This window comes from Rhinolophus sinicus, chromosome 3 (genome assembly GCF_057876585.1).
Source record: "Rhinolophus sinicus isolate RSI-liver-muscle chromosome 3, RSI-T2T, whole genome shotgun sequence".
In the NCBI taxonomy this organism is placed as follows: Eukaryota; Metazoa; Chordata; class Mammalia; order Chiroptera; family Rhinolophidae; genus Rhinolophus; species Rhinolophus sinicus.
In genome coordinates this window covers 44,649,208-44,664,112 of record NC_142503.1, presented here as the reverse complement: position 1 = coordinate 44,664,112, position 14,905 = coordinate 44,649,208, and the positions used below count along the sequence as shown (strand labels likewise).

Here is a 14,905-nt window from a genome sequence, read left to right as displayed (position 1 = left end):
CTAAGTCTAATCTCCGTTTTTCCAATTTGTAAACATTGTTTGGGTCTTTATTAATGTTTTGAGGATTTATACCTAAACTCTCATTTCAACATTTCCTTGTGTTTATGACTGCAGAGATTTTCCTGCTTTGAAATCAATAGCAGGGAAGTGTGTATGGGCCAGATACCGATTCAGTTGTCTGTATTAAGATTGCTTAATACTAACCTGTGCTAGAGTTTATTTGCGTGAAGATTGCATTACTGTAGTGCTTTCAAACTTATGTTCTAAGGGAACAGGGCTGTTATATAGGCTGAGCCATTGGTTCATGGGTAATGTCAAACAACAGTGATATTCTACTCTTAAGGAAAAGGAAATTAATGCATGAAATGTTGGAATGTTTTCTCAATTTTAAAATTTCTTGCATTTGATTATGTTGCTTCATTGGTAGTGAGGACTAGCTAGTGAGTAAATTATGCATAAGTAGAGTAGAAAACACATACCTGGAAAGTATCTCCTTAAAATTCAAATGTGCATTTGTTTCTTGAATGCAGGAATATAAATACATATCCTATAGCCATATTTTACTGCTAGTAAAATTATTTATAATTTGTATGGTAGAATTAAATATTTCATGATATTTTGCCAATCAATGTCATAATATTTTGCCATAACTCTATTGTAAGTCTCCCCATGAATAAATTGGAGTATCATTGTAATCACAGTTAAGTGCTCAATATGAATTTTTGTCCAGTGAATTTCTAAAAAAATGATTTGTGTGCTTACTATGTGGCAGACACTGTGCTAGGTGTGGTAGATGTAGTGTGATGTGACTAAGAATCTCCTTAACGAACTGATTATATTGATTATGTTTTCTTCAAGGCAGATGATGAGAGTTAATCTATGTTTCATGCTGTTTATCTTAGTGGGGGAAAGATCAAGCAGTTCAAACCAATCAATGGTCATGAATGTGTTTACATATACTCAATAGGTGCTTTCAGGGGGTGGGATTTGGGAGGACAGCAGTCTACTTGCCCTTCTCTCACTTTGCAGCCTGGTTCAATGGCCAGCACCCACTGCCCTACTCGGAGTCTAGAGACTCAGATTTGTTGAAAAGATTTACTGTCAATGATGTGACATTGGGGAAATGCGTGGTTTTCGCTTCAGTTCCTTCATCTGTATACTAAGGGATGTATCTCAAAGGTCTCTTCCAGCTCTTAAGCCATATGGGATGACTTTACTGTTGAAAAGGTTGCTAACATAATTGTAGGAAGCTAGAGGTGAGGTTTTTGTTGCTATTATGCTAGTTTTAGGGCCAGGAAACCAGGAATACCTAAATCACTTACCGGTCTTCCCCTCAGCTTCCTAGCTGAGGGAGCTGTTTAAGACTAGCAGCTAGATGGTTATCACAGCCCTGCTGTATTAATAGCTGGCCAATGAATACTAACCTCCAAGACATGGCTCTGGTAGAAGCTGGTTGGAAAATCCAGCTAAGACTTGAAGACTCACATGAGGCTTCTACGTCCTCCTTAAATCTAAGATGACTGCCACCTCTCTGGAGCAGGACCTGACCTAACCTGGTTGTAGGTGAAAAGGAGGCCAAAGAGAAATAGAGAAAATCTGATCAGGCCTGTCTCCTTATACAGGCCTAGACCTGCAACAGGGGGAGAGTTTAGGTCAGGTTCTTGGAAGCAGATTCTGAGGCTAGGATAAAGGTGTAAGTGATTTCTTCAGGAAGTGTCCTCAGAGGAAATTTGCAAGGGAGTGGGTGAAGAGAATAGGGAAGGTGAAGCCAAGCAAGGGTATCATTCCAGGAGAACTCCCAGACTCCAGATATTGTGTGTGTGTGGGGGGGTCTGAGTTTAACTGACATCTCAAAATTTGTTTCATCTGAGGTGAGGGAGCTGGGCGATCACACTCCTGCACATCTAGTCACTGGTTAGGAGTTAGCCCAGCATGGGGTGGGGCTGGGACTAGAACCCCTGCATCTATTGTTCCAAGGACATCTGGGTGAAGGGGTTTCTAATCCTCCAAAGAAGGTCACAGACTCAGCCATTAGGAGCAAAGTAGCAGACAGAAGCTGAATGGTACACAGAAATGGTACAGGGGATCTGGATGGAGCTGTGACAGTGCCTCCTCAGAGAGCAAGAGAGAAGACGATATCTTAGCTGGGCTCATCACATGGGTCTAGGAAGTAAATTATGAACCTTATACAGTGCTCACCTTTCACTGCCTGCTAGTGAAATGTCCCCAGTGATTGCTCTGCTCTCTGAATCCTGTGATTAGCTGTTTCTCCTCTTTTGGGGGGAGAAAGGTAGGCAGAGAGTAAAAGAGAAAGAGAATGGAAACATCCCTTCTCCGATAGCCATTTCTACCTTCCTCAGAGAATAGTTGTTAGAGCCTAAAAAAATCATGAATGTAAGTATACTCTGGAAAGTACAAAATCCTAACTAAGGTAAGCTGTTGTGAATAAGTGATTTGCTTAAGTTACGTAATTTTGATGGAGGTCAGATTTTGTGACTGGAAGTTTAAGGATATTTTCCTTGGATTACATGGTCTCCTTGTAGCTAGCCCCATTCATTGTAAAATAGGATAGGGAAAATAAACTTGCGGTGGTTATTTTATAACCTAATTCTATAGCTTCTCCCACCTGAAGACTAAGTAGCCTTGCAAAAGCTTTGGGTTTTACTGTTGTTAATTGTGTAATAGTTTTCTCAGAATATAAACAACTTTTTTTTATTTTAATTCTGGCACCATGGGATTGGGGACCATTGAATGTAAGAACTAGCACCATCCCATCCCAGAGACAAAGTGATCAAGGTAGAAGATCTCTGATTTATAATTGGTGGCAAGGGTGGTGTCATTAGTGACTCTGAAGTATATGACACAGGGGCCAAGTTTACCGAGGAAAACATTAGGTCATATGGCCTGATGGTATAAGGATTATTATATTGAATATTTGAAATTGGAACTAACCTAGGATGTACATCATATATAATCCCCTTAAATTGGTGTTTATCAAAGTCTGTTTTTAAAAACTAAAACCTATAGCAGGAAATATATTTAGGAGAGGCAGGCTGGATGGAGCTGTGACAGTGCCTCCTCAGAGAGCAAGAGAGAAGACAGTGTCTTAGCTGGGCTCACCAGATGGGTCTAGTATGTGAAAGAGTGAACCTAGACCATAGATTCTAGGGCTGGATTGCCTATGTTCGAATCCCGTCTGTCACTTTATAGCTGAACCATCATGGCTACATTACTTAAATTCTCTGTGCCTTAGTTCATTCAACTATCTAACTGGGGTAAAAAATAGTCCTATCTCATTAGATGATCTTGAAGATTAAATGAATTAATGCATGTAGATGTCCCTGGCACGTATGAAGCATTATATGAGTGTTTGCTAAAAATAACTGCACATTTGACCCAGTACACACATACTTCCATACACATAATAGCCGAAACAGAAATTGCTTGTGTAATACACTTTAATATTTTCTATTTTATACTATTTTATGAAAAACATAATTCACCATCCTCTAATGGGTTTGAATTACACTTTCAAAAACAGTATCTCTTGTACAACTGTCAGCATCCCTCTCAGCTAGCAATGCTACAAATAGGGGAGTTTGTTCAAATGTTTATGATAAAATTTACCTTCCCTTCCTTGAGAAATTAATGAACTATTAAGGCTTCTAGATCAAAGGAGGAAGATAGGCTAAGGATTAAGGGCTTGGTTCAGAACACTGGGTATTTGAAAGCTGGAAAATGATGGGACTCAGTTATTGGAACTTCGGGTTGAGTAATTCTGAGGGGACTTAAGAGGAGAGGAAGAAAGTGAGACTTTCCAAGATTCCTGCTGTGTCCCTTGAACTCCTGCTCTCAGAAAGTACAATTAATAATATCACTCTCAGTCCCTCTGTCTCCTGTCCTTTCCTGAGGAAATATGTTGTTGGCTGGACCTCAGTGAGTTGAAATGGCAGATAAATGAAGACCTTGTTCCTGTCCCCACAACCCCCCAGGTAAATTGTCTAAGTGTAAAAAAAAAAAAAAATGCCTTTGTGTTTGTTAGGACTGGGCGATTTGTTTCCAAATGGGAAAGAGGTTATGCTTTCATTTGTGAAATGTCTTTCTTTTCTCTTGATGATTATAAGTGCATCTGGAGGCGAGGTGAGGCCTATAAACCTAATTCATAAACAGTGCGAATCCACCGTAAAATTATATGCGTCTTTAAAAATGGCCTCCCTTCATGTAATTGCCCTGATGCAATGCTATAAACTTCTGACTTGAGATATTAAATGAGTGAAAAGAAAACCACATCACACTAATTCAAATGTGTTAGACTGATTAAAAATGAATTACTAATGAGAAGGTATGTCAGTAAAATCATAATTAAAATAGTGCTTCAGATGATCAGGTCTTGCTATTATTTTATATTTTGTGGCACAGTATTTCCCAGAAGATTATAACTGCATATGGCAGAGATGGAAAATGGAGACGTGAAAATGAGGTCACTTCCAATTGGGTGAGAGGCCATCACCATCAGCAGCCAAGCCAAATTTGCTTCCTATGCAAATGCTGGCCCAAGGGCTGGCAGGAGAGCCATTTAGGTCTTTGTTAAGTCCTGACTCATCGCCATCTGCTCTCAAGTAACGCTGTACTAAATGGGCAACGTTGTAACATCTGGGGTTGAGATTTTCTTCAGTGCATTCTGATTTCAGACTATAAAATACGTTCTGTCCGATTAAAAAATGGTTTGAAGCTTGCTCATCTCTTGACCACTTCTTCCCCTCCCACTCCGCTTCTTTTCATACTCAATTAAAAAAGTTTTGCTTGATAGCTTCTGTTTATTTTTCGGTAGAAAAGGAGGGTGGTTGGGATGATGGTGGTCAGAATTGTATATGTTTTATTAATAGTATACGATTTATATTTTTTCTTCTTTCTGCCACGAATCTAGAGGTTCTTTGGGGACCCCTTATGCACTCATTCATTCATTTATTGTCAGTTTATTAAAAAAATATTTATTGAGCATCTTTACATCTTGACTTATGTGCCAGAGATTGTGATAGGACTGTAGAATTACTGGGGAACAGAAACAGAAAGGCCCTGGACCTCATGAGGATATTCCAACATGGATAATGTAAGATCATCAAACATAATTATGTTTGGTTTTGCTGAAACGATGAAGAAACCAAACAAATCCTCTGAGAGAGAATTTTGGTGTAGTTGAGGTCACAAATAGGATAATGGCTGACCTGTTTTAGATGGCTGGTCAGGAAGGCTATAGGTCAGATTGCTAACAGTCAATTAATTGAAAGTCAGTTTGCTGAAAGATAATTCATTGGATGGCCAAATTCCTTGAAGGACTAATTCACCAAACTTATTTATGTTGTCTATACTATTTAGGTTTGGTTTTCGTTGTGATGTTTGACCAGCATTTTAAGGAGTTTTCAACCTAGTCAGTCTCAAGCGTTTGAGGGACAGAAAGCAGGGAAAATTGAGGAAGGGTGCTCTGAGGACCTTAATAAAAGTATATTCATGAGGATATATCCTTGAATTGGGAGAATTATTATAAAAATATTTTTCATTATTACTCATAAAGATGTATTTATATGAACTCTTCATGTTTAAGAATATATGCAAGAAGGCACTATTTATAAAGAATATATTCATAAAAATAATATTTTCATTGAGTATATTCATAAAACAATACATTCGTAAGGAGAATATATTCATAAGAAGAATATATTCAATTTTTCTTTGCCCAGCTCCTTGCGGTTGCTGCTGGAGACTGAGGGACAGAATCAGAGGTAGATCGCGGGATAGTGAGGCACAGACGGAGAGGAAGACCCAGAGTCTTAAGTTTCCAACTCAGGTATTAAGGAGCTGGGGAAGAAGAGCCAGTCTAAACATTTCTTAAAATTGTATTAATGAAAGCAAAATGAAAACCAATCAAGTAAACTAGAAAGTTAAATGACATAATTACATTAGGCAAATTGATCATTTGGGGAATGGGTCATTCAGTTATTTAGGGAATTAGTAGATTGACTGTATAATTTATCATTTAAACTGGGATGCTTTTGGGGTACTATTAATAATTATGCTGGAATGATAGGTATAAAATAGAACTGTCCTTGGCAAACTGAGATGTAAGGTCATCCTGCCACCTGGTCCAAACTGGTCTCTGGTGCCTGTGTTTGAGTAAGGTTGGGCATGTACATACCAAAGCTGAGGAACAGTCTGGATCTGCTTGGTTTTGCAATATGGCTACATGACTGGATTTGAGATTGAATGAGTAGATTGTTTCTCAACATGAATACCATCTTCTGTTTGAAAGATGCAAAGCTGTAGGGTATTAGAATAAGTTTTAAGGAGAGTTGTGATTTCTTGGATGGCATCCATGGCAGTTATTACCTTTCAGTGGATGACTTCCAATTCTAGATCTCTAGGCCAAGTTCCAAACTCAAATTTCCAAACGTAAGCTAGACATCTCACGCAAGACCTCAAATCCAACATGTCTCAAACTGAACTCCTGTGAAGAGGGTATAGAGTGATAAAAGAAGACCTCCGGGAAAGATTTCTTGCTGTGATTTGTTTATGCCATGCTTGGTTATATTTTTAACAACCCAAAAGGAGTTTTTTCTCCTCTTTCTTACTCAAAAGCTACCTGCCTTTTTCAGCCCAATTCAAACCTCATCTTTCTGTGTTGTCATCTTTACAAAATAGCCCTATTTCTTTCTCCCTTATCAAAATGACCAATTGTTTATCTATGATAGCAGTACAGGGTGGTCATAAGTAAGGTCCGTAACTAGTACCATTTAGTGTAGAATTGCATTATTTTCTCAGTGCTTCTGATGTGTTAGATACTTTTACCACAGCACTTAGCACATTGCTAAGTAGATAACAAGAGCTCATTTATTCATTAATTCATTCAATAAATATTTATCGAGTACCATTTTGTGCACCAGTCACTATTTTCTACTTTCTGGAGGTAGAACAATCAATAAAACAGAGGCTCTGATGTGCAGGATCTTACATTTTAGTGGAGAAGCTGGACAATGAATAAATACAGAAGTTATTTTAAAGATGAGGCAAATTAGACCTTGAGAAGTGAAGGGATGTGCTCGAGGACACAAAGAATCTAGTGTAGAAGCCAGGACTTGAACCTGATCTGCTTTCTAGTACAGAAAGTATTATTTTCCAGTACAAAAAACCAACTGTTCTATATAACATTCTGGAGGATGCACTTCATGTGCTAGGCATGATCAGAGTGTTTGCCTGTCTTTAATTTTTTTTTAATTTAAAAGGTGTAACTATATATTTACATAAATGTATATCCTGAAGATATAGGTAAGGCAATTTCCCAAAGAAACTAATCCCATAGGCCAGTTGAGACATTTGCCCCAAATCACAAAATAAATTAATGTCTTAAATTAGAACCCATGGCTCCCTTTTCCTAGGACCAAGTTCTTTACAGCATAGCACGATGCCCAAGTATGCCTCAGGACCATATATTTATATTATATGTGTATAATTATAAATGAGAATCAGGAAATGAGCAGAAAGGACTCCATGACCAGAGAATGCCTGATGTTTCATAGCTGCATTTCTGTGCAGTCAAGAGGGAGCCCAAGAGTCCCACATGCTTCTTGTAAGAAGGTGCTCACTTGGCTTTCCACACCTCCATCTGTGGGAGCCAAGAGAGAGACCAGGAGCTGTGAGTGTTCCAGGTAACACCACATGGGCAGGAGTGAAGGGAAGTCCCAGAATTCTGTGTGTTCTTGGCAATGCCCCAGTTAACTTTCCCCCCAACAGTCAGAGCATCACCACTTTTTGTCTCGAGATCTTCAGGACTAATCTCATCCGTGCACTCCATTGCAGCTTCTAATAGTCACCACAAGAAGCCCAGAACTGTATGACTCTTCATAGATGAGGTACGTAGAGTAGTCAGATTCATGCAGCTAGAAAGTAGAATGGTGGCCATCAGGGCCTGGGGGTGTGGGGTAAGGAGAGTTGTTTAATGGATGGAGAGTTTTAGTTTTGTAAGATGAAAAGAGTTTTGGAGATTGGTTACACAACAATGTAAATGTACTGAACACTACTGAACTGTACTCTTAAAAATGGTGAAGATGGTCCATTTTATGTTGTATATTTACGACAATTAAAACAACAACAACAACAACAAAACTCAGGACCCAAGGTCATCGTTTAGCTCCAACCCCTCATCCCCTGGCCTGTATATGACTATAAGGCAACTCCTTACTCCAACAATCTCAGTCCTCCCTGCTTTTGCTCTCTTCTCCATGACATTTATGATGGTTGGACCCTCTGCATATATTAGTATGTATTTCTTTCCCTGTCATCTCTCTGTCCTTAACTAGAATATTAGTTCTATCAGAGCAAAGATTTTTGTAAGTTTACTGCTGTAATCCCAGCACCTATAAGAATGTCTGACACATAGTAGGTGCTCAATACATATTTGTTGGCTTCTGATGGGTGAATTTTATGTGCATCTGCATAGGGGAACGTGCAACTTATTAGGGATATAACAAAAGGAACGTAGAGAAAAGCAGTAGTAGTCACACCATGACCTCTCCCTCTCACATAATTAGATATCACCACAGAAAATATCTTTGTGTGACATGTTTCATTTAAAAAAGTAGAATTTACTGTTTCAAAGCATTTGTTTTGAAACATAGCTGGTAAAGGGCAGGGAAGTGCTTTTCTGTTTTTATGAACCAGACTATTTATTGCTGCCTGAGGTATTACCTTTTTGGGCTGCAGGGTGCCCCCTCTGCCACCCCATTTTTTATTTAGTGACGTTATTTCATGGCTGGTTTCCACCTTCATTTTTCATTAAAAATGTAGACTCTTTTTCTTCATTTACCCCATTGAACCCATCATTCACTTGTCTCAGGTACACTCTAATACTTTGAATTGCTGCAATTATAGGGAATCCGCAGAATTCTAACTTATTAACAGCACAGCCAGGAGCTACTCAGAAGTCTTCATTTTCCCGACGTAATTCACAGCCCATGAGGAGCGGATCGCTCCATCACTTGCCTTCTTCCTTTTTCTTGGCATTGTTTTTCATTCTGAATTCATTTGGATTTTCTGTTGCTTTTAGGATCTTTTCCTTTGAGCTTTCTTGCTACATCTGCACACACGTGCTTGGACTTGATTTTGTCTGACTTGACTATTATTAAATTACTTATCTGGTCAGTTCCATCAAAAACATTAAATGCCCCTTTATTTTTTTGGCCAGCACTGAACTATTTGATTTATTTGATTAATGGATTCAATCCAAATGGTTTTAGCCATCAATGGTGACTTGCCTTTTGTCTCAAAGAAATTTACCTGTTCTTCATTTTCTTTCTATTCAATGACTTCCCTTTTGTTTCAAACTGATCTCAGAGCTCCTTTCAAGGTATGGGCTTTTCGTGACTACTGGAGCAGCTTATAGGCCCTAGATTACATTGTAGACTCCTATTCCTTGAAGGGACAACAAGGGTTTTCTTATTTTTAGGCGTCTGCCTAGTAGAATTGAATATTGTAAGTAAAACAAACAAAAAAAAGTATATAGCATATTTACATATGCTATATACTTGTAAATTCATAAAACTTACTGTTTTCTACTCTTAAACTCCAGGTGTTTTGATATAATGAAATTAGCATTAATGATTCAGTTGGTCTTATATAACTTACTTTTTTTTGAATTTTTGTAACAGTTTATTTGATCCAAACTGACAACATATGCTGGGGAACAAAATCTCAAATGTTCCCTTACATAAATTACTTCTGGTAAACTTTTTTCTTTTCTTTTTTAATACTAGGTATGAGTTGTAATAAGAAGCATTCCATAATCTTTTCCACAACTCCCATCCTACTCTGGCCCTTATATTTGTTATCAGTAATTACAAGTCACATTGTGGTATCACTTCAGAATTCTGAATGTGGAAATATGGGAAACCCTTCAAATGAACTCAAATCAATGATAGTGGTGTTTGTAACTATTTTCTGTTTCTGCTGCTTACACCTTCCCCTCTCCCACCCTCCCTTTCCACACAGAGACCCAGATTCGCAAACCACATGCCACACATATGTTTTCTTGACATTTCTAAGTGTTTCTTTCATTTGGATTATGTTTACATTGTATTGTATATCATATCACAGTAATACATCAGGAGCCTGGCATGGTTTGGCATCAAGAGGATGATTGTTGTTTTGGATAACTTGATTTAAGTAACAAAATCTTTTTTTCCAAACTTTTTGTTTTAAGTGGAAATTTTCTAAAATAAAATCTACACTCTGTATCCCAGTAATTGAGGTACATAAAATACAACTACACCTTTTTTGAATGATGTGGGTCATCCATTAAAAAGCGTTGGTGAGTTGAATAGGCAAATGCTTTTGGAGCTGGGATTTGATTCCATCAGCATTCTTGGTTGCAAGCAACAGCAATGGACTTTGGCTTATTAAGGATAGGGGGCATTCAAACAGTTGTAGAGAGGGCTGGAGGTTAAGTGAAATAATACCCAAATACAGACTAAAGACCTGGTCCTATAAGGACAGTACCACCACTTCAATGACTGAATAGTGAGTAGGTAGCACAGTTTTAAAAGTAGCTTCTATGCCAGGAGCTTCAGGTTGCAGTTTCTGCTGTTGCCTCTAGCATGAGAGAGAGGGAGAGCAAGAGGGACACGAAGAGAGAGGAAGAGAGAGGCATTAAGAGCACTCAGCACATCAGTCTGGTGTGAAACTCCAATCAGCAGAAACTTTGCTTCCTGGATGGGCCCTTGTGGTGAAGGAATAACTAACATTTTCAGCTCCTCTGGGGGTAGGTCCTCTGTTTCCTCTACCCAAACTCAAAAGTAAGGAATTCCCCAAACAATGAAATGGGTTTATATCTGAAAGCCAAGGTGATCATCAGATCGCTTTAATTTCAGATTAAATACAGAGGGAGCCAAACAAATGTACACACATTTTAAGAAAGGAAAAAACTGTATTAAAATTGTAATCCTCAATACATACCGATAACAAAAGATGAATGAATACAAGTCACGTTTGACTTCTGCAGTTACAAAAGGTGCTCAAACTGGTCACCATCAGTGTAATTTTAATACAGTTTTTTCCTTTCTTAAAATGTGTATACATATTTTTGGCACCCTCTGTATATAATATCCCGGACAAATCTTGGCACGTACTTCCTTGCACGTGTCCTGATATGAGCCCAATTTCTTATTTCTTTCTGAGGAAAGTGGAGTGTAGTCTGTGTAATTGCATAGTAATGTAGTTGCCTTTCTGCAGAGTCAAAATTGAGAGCTCCTGGGGTGTTTTCTTGTCTTCAGTAAAATTCTTTAATGGTCTTATCATTGGAGTTTGGCTTCTTTTGCACTATTAAAAAGATTATCTTATTTTAGCACCTAGCTTTGTGGGAATTTTTCTTTCTTTCTTTCTTTTTTTTTTTTTTTTTGGCCATCTTTTTGAGTTTCAGGATTTTTTTACCCGTAGGATATTAAAGACAGGTGGTGTTTTGTTACTAGAGATGTAATTGGGCAGCCTCTCTTCTGGATTTCCTTAGTGCCAGATAATTGTGAAATTTAGAATTCTAGATATAGTTTAATTCAGGTTTACCGTTCTCTAATTATGAAGAAGTTGGAATAGAATTCACTGTGTAAGTCTGGATGATTGAGTTTCTCAGCTTACTTTTCTGTGAATGGAAGTGGTCCTCTTGCTTAGTTGGACTCCTGGTTCCTGGGAGAGTGGTTGAGATTATCAGTAAAGAGAAGCAAAAGTGAAGGAGGTACCCAGAGCCTCCTGACTCCTGGGTACTGTGGCCATGTCTCTTACCTCCAAAATAATCATCCAGAAATCAGATTGCCTTAACTCTTGACTTTCAGCCTTTTCAGTATTTTTTTTAAATTAAATTTATTGGGATGACAGTGGTTAGTAAAATTACATAGCTTTCAAGGGTACAATTCTATAATATGTCACTATACATCACGTTGTGTGCTCACCACCTAGAGTCAGTTCTCCTGCCATCACCATATATTTGACCCCCTTTACCCTTTTCTACCATCCTCCCACCCCTCTTACACTCTGGTAACCACTAAACTCTTATTTGTATCTATGAGGTTTTGTTTCTCTATTTGTTTGTCTTATTTCTTTATTGCTTTTAGTTTAATATCCTACATATGAGTGAAGTCATATGGTTCTCGACTTTTTCTGTCTGACTTATTTTGCTTAGCGGGATAATCTCATATCCATGTTGTTGCAAATGGCAGTATTTTATCTTTTCTTATGGCAGAGTAGTATTCCATTGTATATACAAAGGGTGCCAAGAAATGTATACACATTTTAAGAAAGGAAAACTGTATTAAATTTGTAATACTCAATATATACCTATAACAAAAGATGAATACAAGTCACGTTTGACTTCTGCAACTACAAGAGGTGTTCAAAGTGGTTCCCATCAGCGTCCAGACATTTCTGATTACGGCGAACTACTGCTTGAGCAACGTTGACCAAAGTGTCCACTTGTATACATTTTAATTTTTTTGGCACCTCTGGTACGTACCCCATCTTCTTTATCCAGTCATCTATCGAAGGATGCTTTGGTTATTTCCATGTATTGGCCACTGTAAATAATGATGCAATGAACATCAGGGTCCATGTATCTTCATGGATAAATGTTTTCAGGTTTTTCGGGTAGATGCTCAGGAGAGGCATGGATGGGTCATATGGTAATTCTATTCTTAATTTTTTGAAGAAACTCCATACTGTTTTCCTTAGTGGCTGTACCAATTTACATTCCCACCAACAGTGTATGAGGGTTCCTTTTTCTCCACAGCCTCTCCAACTCTTGTTACTATTTGTCTTGTTGATAATAGCCATTCTGACAGGTGTGAGGTGATATCTCATTGTGGTTTTGATTTGCATTTCCCTAATAGCTAGTGAACTTGAGCATTTTCTAATATATCTGTTCAGCCTTTTCAGTATTTATCTCACCTGCCCATCAGCTATTTTTATTGCTTTTAGAAGCATTGGTAGTAGATTTTGATGGGAAGGAAGAGAAGGTTCGAAAGCAAATATCTAAAATTAAAATGCTATATTTTAGAGAAATAGATTTTGTTCAGACCCAGGATCCACTATTAACTGTGTGAACTCAGGCAAGTCATTCAACCTCTGAACTCCAATGTCTTTCTCTACAAAGTGGAGTTAGTAACAGTTGTTTTGTAGCCTTTGAAGGTTAAATGAAATAAATACGTAAGTCACCAGTTATAAAGTACAGTAAATGTTGGATCCCTTCCTCTATGAAGTTTATTTATGCAACCTATCCTCCTTGTGGTGACTTTAATATCTTTTTACAGTGTGGCTGATGGTGGAGGCTGTCAATCCAGAGTTTGACAACCTCTCTCACTCCAATGTAAGTCAAATGTCACTTCTGAAATCATAATGAACTTTCCAATTTTTTCGTGTAACTTGATGGGATTTGGGAATTATGACTGTTTTGGAAACATTCCAGCATAGAAGCTACATACCAGAAGAAATGAAATTCTGGTAAAATACTTCCTCCAAGGAATTAATTCTGTTTTTGGAGGACAACCACCTATATTTTGCTTTATATTATATTTCCTAAGTTATATTTATTTCTTTATTTTTAAGTGATGCAATAATTTAAAAGAAAGTACCGTCTTGGCTTATATTTTCTCCCAAAGATGATAGCTTTCTTCATTAGATGTCTCATTTAAAAAAGAGTATTTGTGCTTTCTCGGCCAAATTTCCAAAAAATTTACTGCTGGGCAGAGGAAGAGGTTGATAAATAAATAGTAATTTGTTCATAAAATTTATAAGCTGCTGGAAATAAGGGCCCAGGAAGAAAGTGCCAAGTCAGCTTTAAGTAGGAGATAATAATCAAAACAGCAAATGTGCAAGTACATTATGGTAAGAATAAGTGAAATGGCAAGGCTCGATGTGAACAATATGGAAAAAAACAATGAAGTGAAGAAATGTCAAATGAAGGATTATCTTTAGTTGTGAGGAATCTATTTAAATCATAAATTCAGTGCAGGCTTTCTGCTTCCCAAGATCTTTTGGGCTTTACTGAATAACACCAGTAGTAGCAGCAGCCTTGGCGACAAAAACAAGACCCTTTGTTTTCCTACCAGCTCCTAACAGTTTTGTGTCATACAGGCTTTTCATTGAAGATGTAACCCTAAAAGAAGGGCTCCTGCAAGCTGTGCTTGGGGCTGAAGGTATGTATTGTCAAGTGGACGTATATTTGCTTCTTTAACTGGCCTTTGCCATAAAGAGCATTAGCTGACCATTTTAGTCTTGACCTCCTAAAGCAACTGTTTCATTAAACAAGCATGACTTCATAACAATAAAATAACTTTATTACGATTTTTCTTCCACTGTCCCTTTATGTTTATTCTGTGGAGCTAGTTCTTTTCTGAAAGATAAAATTTAGGGCAAATCATAGTAGCTTTCTGGCTCCTCTCAGTTAACAGTGATCATCCCTTTATTATGTCCAGGTCCGTGTAATAATTGAATAAATTCCTCTTTCATCAGCTCAGGCCAGGCTGTCATCATAGGGCAAAAGCTGGATCTGGTTGGCTTATTTTTCCCTCCAGTGTGCATCATATCCCTTCTCCCTCATTTTGAGATGAAGGCCGCTATTTTGGATCACACTCAAGGTAGAAGGTGGGTGGGGCTAGGGAGAGGAGAGATGGAGCCAGGTCTTACTTGATCTAGTCCTGTCATCAGATGGCTGCTGGCTCTCTTGTGGGGCACCTTTCTGGGTTCTCTGAGAATCCACATCCTTGGGGAGTTCTCACTTGCAGTCCAATTAAAACTGTTCTGCCTTCAAAAAATACCCCAAACTAACCATTTTGTGTCTCTTCCACTGCTCCCCATTCAACAAGCTACCCCCCAC

At 38.1% G+C, this 14,905-nt stretch overlaps 1 long non-coding RNA gene across 2 annotated transcripts in view; it reads left to right on the top strand.

Moving 5' to 3' along the window:
* Nucleotides 1-14,905, top strand: part of LOC141570423 (uncharacterized) — a 121,617-nt gene that overhangs the window by 76,413 nt on the left and 30,299 nt on the right. The window contains exons 1-2 of one of the 2 annotated variants that reach the window (XR_012494428.2): nucleotides 13,333-13,396; nucleotides 14,164-14,225. The exons of the other annotated variant lie outside the window; for it this stretch is intronic. This is a non-coding gene — a long non-coding RNA (uncharacterized LOC141570423). Of the gene's footprint in view, nucleotides 1-13,332; nucleotides 13,397-14,163; nucleotides 14,226-14,905 lie in introns of those variants that run through there. 2 annotated transcript variants of the gene reach the window in all.